At 32.1% G+C, this 7655-nt stretch overlaps 1 pseudogene; it reads left to right on the plus strand.

The window, feature by feature from the left end:
* The first annotated feature begins 226 nt into the window (after positions 1-226).
* LOC130837434 (cytosolic iron-sulfur assembly component 2A-like) lies at positions 227-711 on the plus strand (annotated as a pseudogene).
* The last annotated feature ends 6944 nt before the right edge of the window (positions 712-7655 follow it).

The following is a 7655-nucleotide window of genomic DNA, read 5'->3' on the forward strand; positions in this document are numbered from 1 at the left end:
AATGGAAAATGCTCAGAATACTAATTATATTGTGAGCATGCATTAATGAGTAGAATAAAATTATAACAGGGTCCAATTTTCCCTTTTGCTTTCGTTCATACTAAAAATAAGCCAAAAAATCAGGTAATATGTTTAAAAGTGCAGTGACTGAGGATAAATCGCGAGGCTCGCTGCTGGGAGACAGTGGCTTGGGTGGAACAGTCGCCAGGGATGATGGAGCCTAAGGATGGAGCCGGTGTCCGAACCGCTCTCCTGGACGCAGAGCAGAGTCCTGTGGCTCTCCGGCCTCTTACAGCAGAGAGCTGCCCGGCAGCCCCGGATCATGGAAGACAAAGTTCTAGAAGTTAATGATTTGATTCGAACTATCCGGGACCCAGAGAATCCCAATACTTTAGAAGAACTGGAAGTGGTAACGGAAAGTTTTGTGGCGGTTCAGCCAATAAATAAAGAAGACTATTTGTTTATTACCAGGTTCACGCCAACAGTACCTCATTGCTCCTGGGCGACTCTTATTGGGGTGGGCTTAAGAGTAAAACTTCAGTGATGTTTAGCGTTTAAGCTTTAGTTGGAAATCTACATTTCCAAAGGAACCAACTCAACAGAGGTAGATATCAACAAGCAGATAAATGAGAAAGACCTAGTGACAGGTGCAGTGGAGAACCCCAGCTTACACGGGAAATCATGGAACAGTGTGTCCTTGAACCTGACTAATATCTGTTTTAAGAGCCACTGAACTGTAATCATTTGATATATTTGTTTAAACTCTTTGTAAAATGTAAAAGACATTGTTTAATAAATGGATGATTTGTACCTCAAAGCATCTTTTTAAAGGATTATTTCCAAGCAAGATTTAATTATAAAATAGTACCTTGTTTGTTCAGTGTCTAACATTCTCAGGATTTGTAACACAAATGATCAGACAGAAAAATATTTTCTAGTTATTATATGTAAGATGAGTTGCTATTTTTTTGATGTCCGTTCTGATACAACTGCTTTTCATGTCAAATATTCACGGTGCCCAAATGTAGTCAATTTAAATCATTACTCTGTAAAATAAACGAAATAGAGATGATTCTTGTAAAAAAAAAAGTGCAATGACTGAATAAAAGTATTCAAATGCAATAATATTCACAAATGGTATGTAATTGAGATCAAAAAGGAGGTGTAATATAGTGTCCCTGGCATATTGTAGTAATGCAAACTGTGACCTAATATACTATTGAATATCAGACACTGTAATTTTTCAAAAGAACTGTAAGAACCAGTACAGGTTTGCAGTCTATTTTTTTGATAAGTAAAGACAACAGAAACACATCAACAATATACAAGACATTTTAATATTATAGAATAGCATATGTGTAAAATCAGATAAAAATCATTACTTTCAAATTAAATAGCCATCTCTATGAAAAGCTACTGATCATGCCCTGATTTTTCTCTTTTCATGATAGACTGGTAAAACTGAATTCATGGTCTACCTCCATTGCACATCCATCAGTCAGTAACCACCAGTAGAAACTATTAGACCATTGAATTGCTATCAAATGGATTTAGTGACACACATGGGAAGATGTGATTCAGCAAGAAACAGCCGTATTTAAGCCTTTTTTTTGGACAACAGTGAAATGTGCTGAAGTGCTACTATTCTTTGAGGAAAAAAAAGGTGCATTTCAAGAGTTAACATTACTCTCACCCATCTGAAAATATTACCAACACTGAGATTAAAAAAAAAAAATTCTGCATCTGTTGCCTCCTATTTCTCATTAAATATATTTTTTCTCATTGATTCTGTCCCTATCTTTTCTTTCTCCCTCTCTTTCTTCTTCCCTTCCTTCCTTCTATGTCTTTTTGTCTTTCCTTCAGTTTTTTTTTTTTTTTTTTGGTCTTTCTTTTTTTTCTTCATTTTTTTGCAGGTGCAGGCCATGAGAGATTTATATTATATAGCAAATTAAAAATGTATTAAATTATTATAATTACTCAAAAGTCCTTAATTTTTGTTTGCAAAGTCCATTAATAAAAAAAGATAATTCTCCATCTGTCAAATTCAGTAGTATTGCAATAGAATGTTGATGGAATAAAAAGAAATAATTATAATTATCTACATTGCAAAGAAACAAGGTTCCAGTGCGAAAAAAGAAGTTAGCTTTCTTCATTATAAAAAGAACTTAGCTTTCTTTATTACTATTATAGCAGTTAGTTACACTATTGCAGCTCAAATTGTTAAAAGTAAAAAAAATGAGAATTTTGTACTTGTAGGTTTCTTAGAGTAGCGTTATTAGCTTGTTATTAGAAAGCACATGTGATATAATCAGATCATCCATCTGATCTGAAAATAACTCTCTGCTTTTTCTATTTTTATTCATTTATTCACCATGTATCATAACTTTGTTCCCTGCAATACATTTTCATGATATGTCTGTCATCTCTCTCACAAGTTCTTGAGGTGGAGAGGATTATTGATGAATACTCTGAAGTTCAGGCATTCTGATCATAGAGTAAAATAATACTGAAACAATTGAAATGGCAGAAATGATCTAGTATGACTCACAGATTTGACAAATGTTAGAACTGGCAAACGGAAGTCCAGCAATCATAGAAAAGCTGGATATTTTTATTAAAAAAAAATCAAAACACCTATCTGTTCTTTATGCTACAGTGAACTAGCTAAGATTACTATTTTATAAAATTAAGAAGATCCTAATTTTTTTAAAGAGGCTTTTCTAAAGTAGCTTTAATAGTCAAATAATATGTTAATCTTTAAATCTTAATGATTGAGTAGCATTCATATAGATACAATACAAAGAGGTATAATATACCTTCTATGTTCCTGATAATTCCTTAAGTCTAGATATATAGCAGTGAAGAGAACATTCCTATCCGTGTATATAAGTGCAATCCCAGAAAGAAAGAATGGATGGATATCTGCCAGAGTCGGGACTAGCACTTTGTTATGAGGCTGGCCTGTGCATTATAGGATGCTGAGCATCACCTCTGGCTTGAGCACACTAGAGGTCAGTAGCAGCCTCCATCCCCTCCAACTGCGGGCATCAAAAATGTCTACAAATGCACCCCAAGGGCAAGAATCATCCCCAGTTGAAAACCGCTGATCTCTACCAACTAGTAGTAGTGCTTTATTTATGGAAAAGAGCATGTTAAATGGAGAGGGTGGTGAATTGATCTTTTAAATCTCACATTTCTCTTTTACTGTAGTTTTGAGATGATCTTCATGTATCACCCATGCAATATTTAGTAATTAGCAAAAATATTGAATAAGCACCTAAATGTGAAAGGTAACAACAAACCAAAGTTCATTTTGCCTGTATAAACATGCAGTAGTATAACAAATATGCTATTCTTTTGATTCTTCTTCAAATCATTTATAGTGTAAGGGATGAATTCTTCCTATAGGATACTGTGTTAAAAATTTCTGTGGCATCATAGCAATCTTGTCTTTCTCTAGAATGAACCCCTCTTGGACAGGTGGAAAAAAGCCAAGAACAAAGAGACAAAAAGCTACTAGCAAAAAATTGATCCATGTGTTATATTTTGAGAAAAGCTTGTTAACATTATCTTCTCATGATTTTGCCAACATTACTCCCCCAAACAGTGAGGGGCAATGAATGGAGTGTGAGTCTCTTTTCTCCATGTAGGTACAAATCCAAATGAAAGAAAGAATAAAGAAAGAAAAAATAATACTCCCTTCCCTCCCAGCCCCACTCACCACTGCTGCCAGGAAATTATCACCAGCACAAAAAGTAAATGTTTTAAATGGCTGATAAATAATAATAAACATTAAAATTCATTTTCAAGATGGCCAGCAGTCCTAAATTAATTGATCATCTGGTAGTCTCAATAGTTTCCACTATCTAAATTTGTGATATATCTCCACTGTAGGAAATTGCTAAAATAAATTGATAAAATTGCTACATTTTAGGAAATTTCTAAAATAAAATTTTATTTTATTGAAATGGTGATTTAGATGTAAATAACCAATAGCAAACCTTTCTTGTAGATGCTTGCTAGATACACAATTGGGTTTGACAAAACTTCAATTATGAAGGAAAGGTTAAATTGTATTTTTACAGTTAGATTGACTGTTCTTGTTATTTTCCTTTAGCTCCACTTTATAATAATAATGATAAGTGAAACATAAACGGAGTCCATAACATGAACCATTGGTAACACAACACTGGAATATAAATTTGAAATATGTATAATTGTCATTTGAATTATAGAGCATCCTCTATTATTAATGATATTTCATGTAACCAAAGACTTTCAAGTTATTGTAGGTTTGTTAACATTAGACAGGAACTGAAATATTGACCCTAAATATAAGAATCTATTTTAGTTGCATGTGTGTGCTAATTTGATCATCTGTACTTTGGTGATGTCAAGTAAGTGGTTTGAAGCCCAGAGGAGAGCCTTGGCTGGAAACAGAAATATGAATGACCTAAATTATATAACCTTAAGCAAAGTGTGATCATCTTTCCAGACTCTCCATATATGCTGTTTTGAGTTTTCAGCAGCTGACTTCCCTCATTCAGAGGAATTTTTCTGCATTTGGAAGAGTAAGTCAGATGATCACATACCAAACAAACCATGTTACTTAAGTCATTTTAATTCAGATATCCAGTGTCCTCAACTGATGTTTGGGAGTGAACTTGTGATCTAAATTGAAACTGTAATATGGGGAACTAGGCTTATGGCATTTTTATTATTGAACAATAATTGATGCAGAAGAAAGTACATAACAAAAAAGGGTTGCTACCACATGAAAGTATGCAGACTGGCAGGAACGTGGAGGATACAAGTGCTGACTCTAATGTTAATCACTTCTGGTGTAAACAATGTCTCTGTCACTCATGATTTTTGTGATTTTGGGGTAAATTACCTTCCCTCATTTTAATTTGCGAGGACTGCGATAACAGTATATCACACACTGTGATTTAAACAACAAAAATTGATTTTCTTACAGTTCTGGAGAGAAATCCAAAATCAAGGTATCGGCAGGTTTGGTTTCTCTTGAGTCCTCTATCCCTGGCTTACAGATGAATGTCTTTTTGCCGTGTCCTCACATGGCCTTTTCTCTCTGTGTGTTCACATCCCTGGTGTCTCTTCCTTTTCTTGTAAGGACACCAGTTATATTGGATTAGGGTCCCAAACTGACTGCCTCATGTTAACTTAATCACATTTTAAAGACCTGATCTCCAAATATAGTTACATTGTGAGGTACTACGGGTTGGGATGTTGACATACGGATTTGAGGGGAATACAGTTCAGCCCATAACACCTCTCTAAACTTTAGTTTTCATTACCTAAAAATGAAGATAATATTAATACTTATATGACAAGTTTACCATAAGAATTAAATGAGATACAGCATATAAACCACTTAATAGAGTGACAGGCCCATACTAAATATTCAATAAATATAAATTTTTTTCTGGTTTCGTAATTATTATTAACATCATCCTTATAATTTTATCTGAATTTATTTTGTTTGTTATATTTTATAATATAAACATATTTAAAAAGTATTACTATTCTGCATAATCTGTATGTTCTTCAACATTTTACCTGAGCTAATTGCAGAGGCACCAAATTCATTCTCAATAACAAAATAACTTTGTTATTTTGCAAAATAAAGAGAATGAAAACATTATCCCCACTATAAACATAAAAAGTAATAATCTGTTAGAGAAATGTGTCATTTTGAATTCTGCTTTTTAGAGTACCACTTTGAAATTTGAACTACATTTTCATAGTAAATAACCATATTATATGCATATGGAAAAGGTGGATATTGTTATGTAAGTTGGGATAGGAGAAATTATTCTGCAATAATAAATAATCTTTGAATTATATAATGTCAACATGACAAGATTTATTTAGTTATCATTTTCAGTTGGACAGATGGTCTGTTAGCTTTCCTCACTGTAGTCATTTAGGGTTCTTGGTTCACATAGCCACCACATTCCAAATTCTGCCAGATATCATGATGTAAGAAAAAAGAGCTCTGAAAGGTCTTGATACATCTAGTAAAGGCTCTGTCCTATAAATAAGATGTTCTTTTCACTTAAAACTTTTAAAGCAGAGTTAATCATACGCATACCCTGATTTGCATAGGCATCAAGAAGAATGATTCTATTATGTGTTCACAAATCAGAGAGCTAATATTTGAATATTTAGTAAACATTAACTTCTACCACAATTTACTCCCTCCATGTTTCAAAATCCAATTTATGCATTTTGATACTGTCTTTACAACTATAGGACATGTACTCACGGTAAATCACATGCATATACACACACACAAATATGATAAAATGCATTATTGTGTAAAGATCAATTAATATCAAACTTATAGCAAGTACCCCTATAAAAGTATCATCCCTAATAGTTATAATATAATTTATATAAAAAAATGTAATCTGCTATGATATATTTTTTCCATCAAGACACAAATTGTTCTTGAATCAAGAAAGCATAAACCTTATTTGATGATAGTTAACAAAGCATCTCTTTAAGAATTATCTGTTGCCAAAAGTAGCCATTATAATACAAATTCATAGATTTGAAGTGCTCTAACAGACTGTTAAACAGTGATGGATGTTGTTAGAAATAAACCAACAATAACAAATAAGATTATTGACTTAAAACTATTGTAACATTAATAATATAAATAGAGCTGATGTAAAGAAATGACACATAATTTTGTAACAAAATATTACTATAATTGAGATAGTAATATTAAATTAAACATAGCCACTGCTTTTATACAAGAAAAGTATATTTAAAAAATTGTAATGCTTTTTTCTCTTGAGTCAGAGTTTATGATGATTATAATCTTGATAATTACTGAAAAATTAATCAAGTTGAATAAGTGATCAATATTGTGTCTGTCAAGTAGTTACAGATTCTATAAATTCTCTATTCTATGATACAGTAATATCAACAACAAGGAAGAAAACTATGAAGACATGAAAACAAATAAGCTTTCTACATATGAAATCTAAAATATGTAAAGTATTATGAATACTCAAAGAGAAGTTTATATGTATTTTTCATATTTTGCTCCAGTTTTGTTTTCAAATTTCAAAAAAATTTAGCATATATGTTATAAAATAGTGAAAGCATGTGAAAAGTTACAAATTTATCCAGGGCAAAAAAGAGTGCATTGCCTTATAAGATGCAGAATGCTAGATTTCCCACAGTGATAGACTGAGAAATAAAAGAAAATATTTGAATAAATAAATTGCTATCTTTTGTTAAGTAATGACTCCCTCTAGATATGATTTCTATGCGTCTCTTAAATGATAACTAACATTGTTTGCATCTCTATATTAAAGAGCTGAATTATGACAACTTGAACAAATTTGTTAATGTAGACTTTTAACAGTTTTTGAAACCTAGTTTAAATTATTATTCTTCATTGAGCAAAATTGTCAGTCAATTGCCATATCTAATACAGGAGGTTGGATGTAAGGAAAATGACTGAAATCAGAAAACTAGCTTCTCATTGTTATGTTTTTAATACATTAAAATAGCCTTGCTTATGCATGAATAATATGATTCACAGACAAAACTGGGTGAGGACAATGAGTACAATATTGACATGGCCTAAAGTATTCTTAAATGAAATATATTATGTG

Source organism: Hippopotamus amphibius, chromosome 15 (assembly GCF_030028045.1).
Source record: "Hippopotamus amphibius kiboko isolate mHipAmp2 chromosome 15, mHipAmp2.hap2, whole genome shotgun sequence".
NCBI lineage: Eukaryota > Metazoa > Chordata > Mammalia > Artiodactyla > Hippopotamidae > Hippopotamus > Hippopotamus amphibius.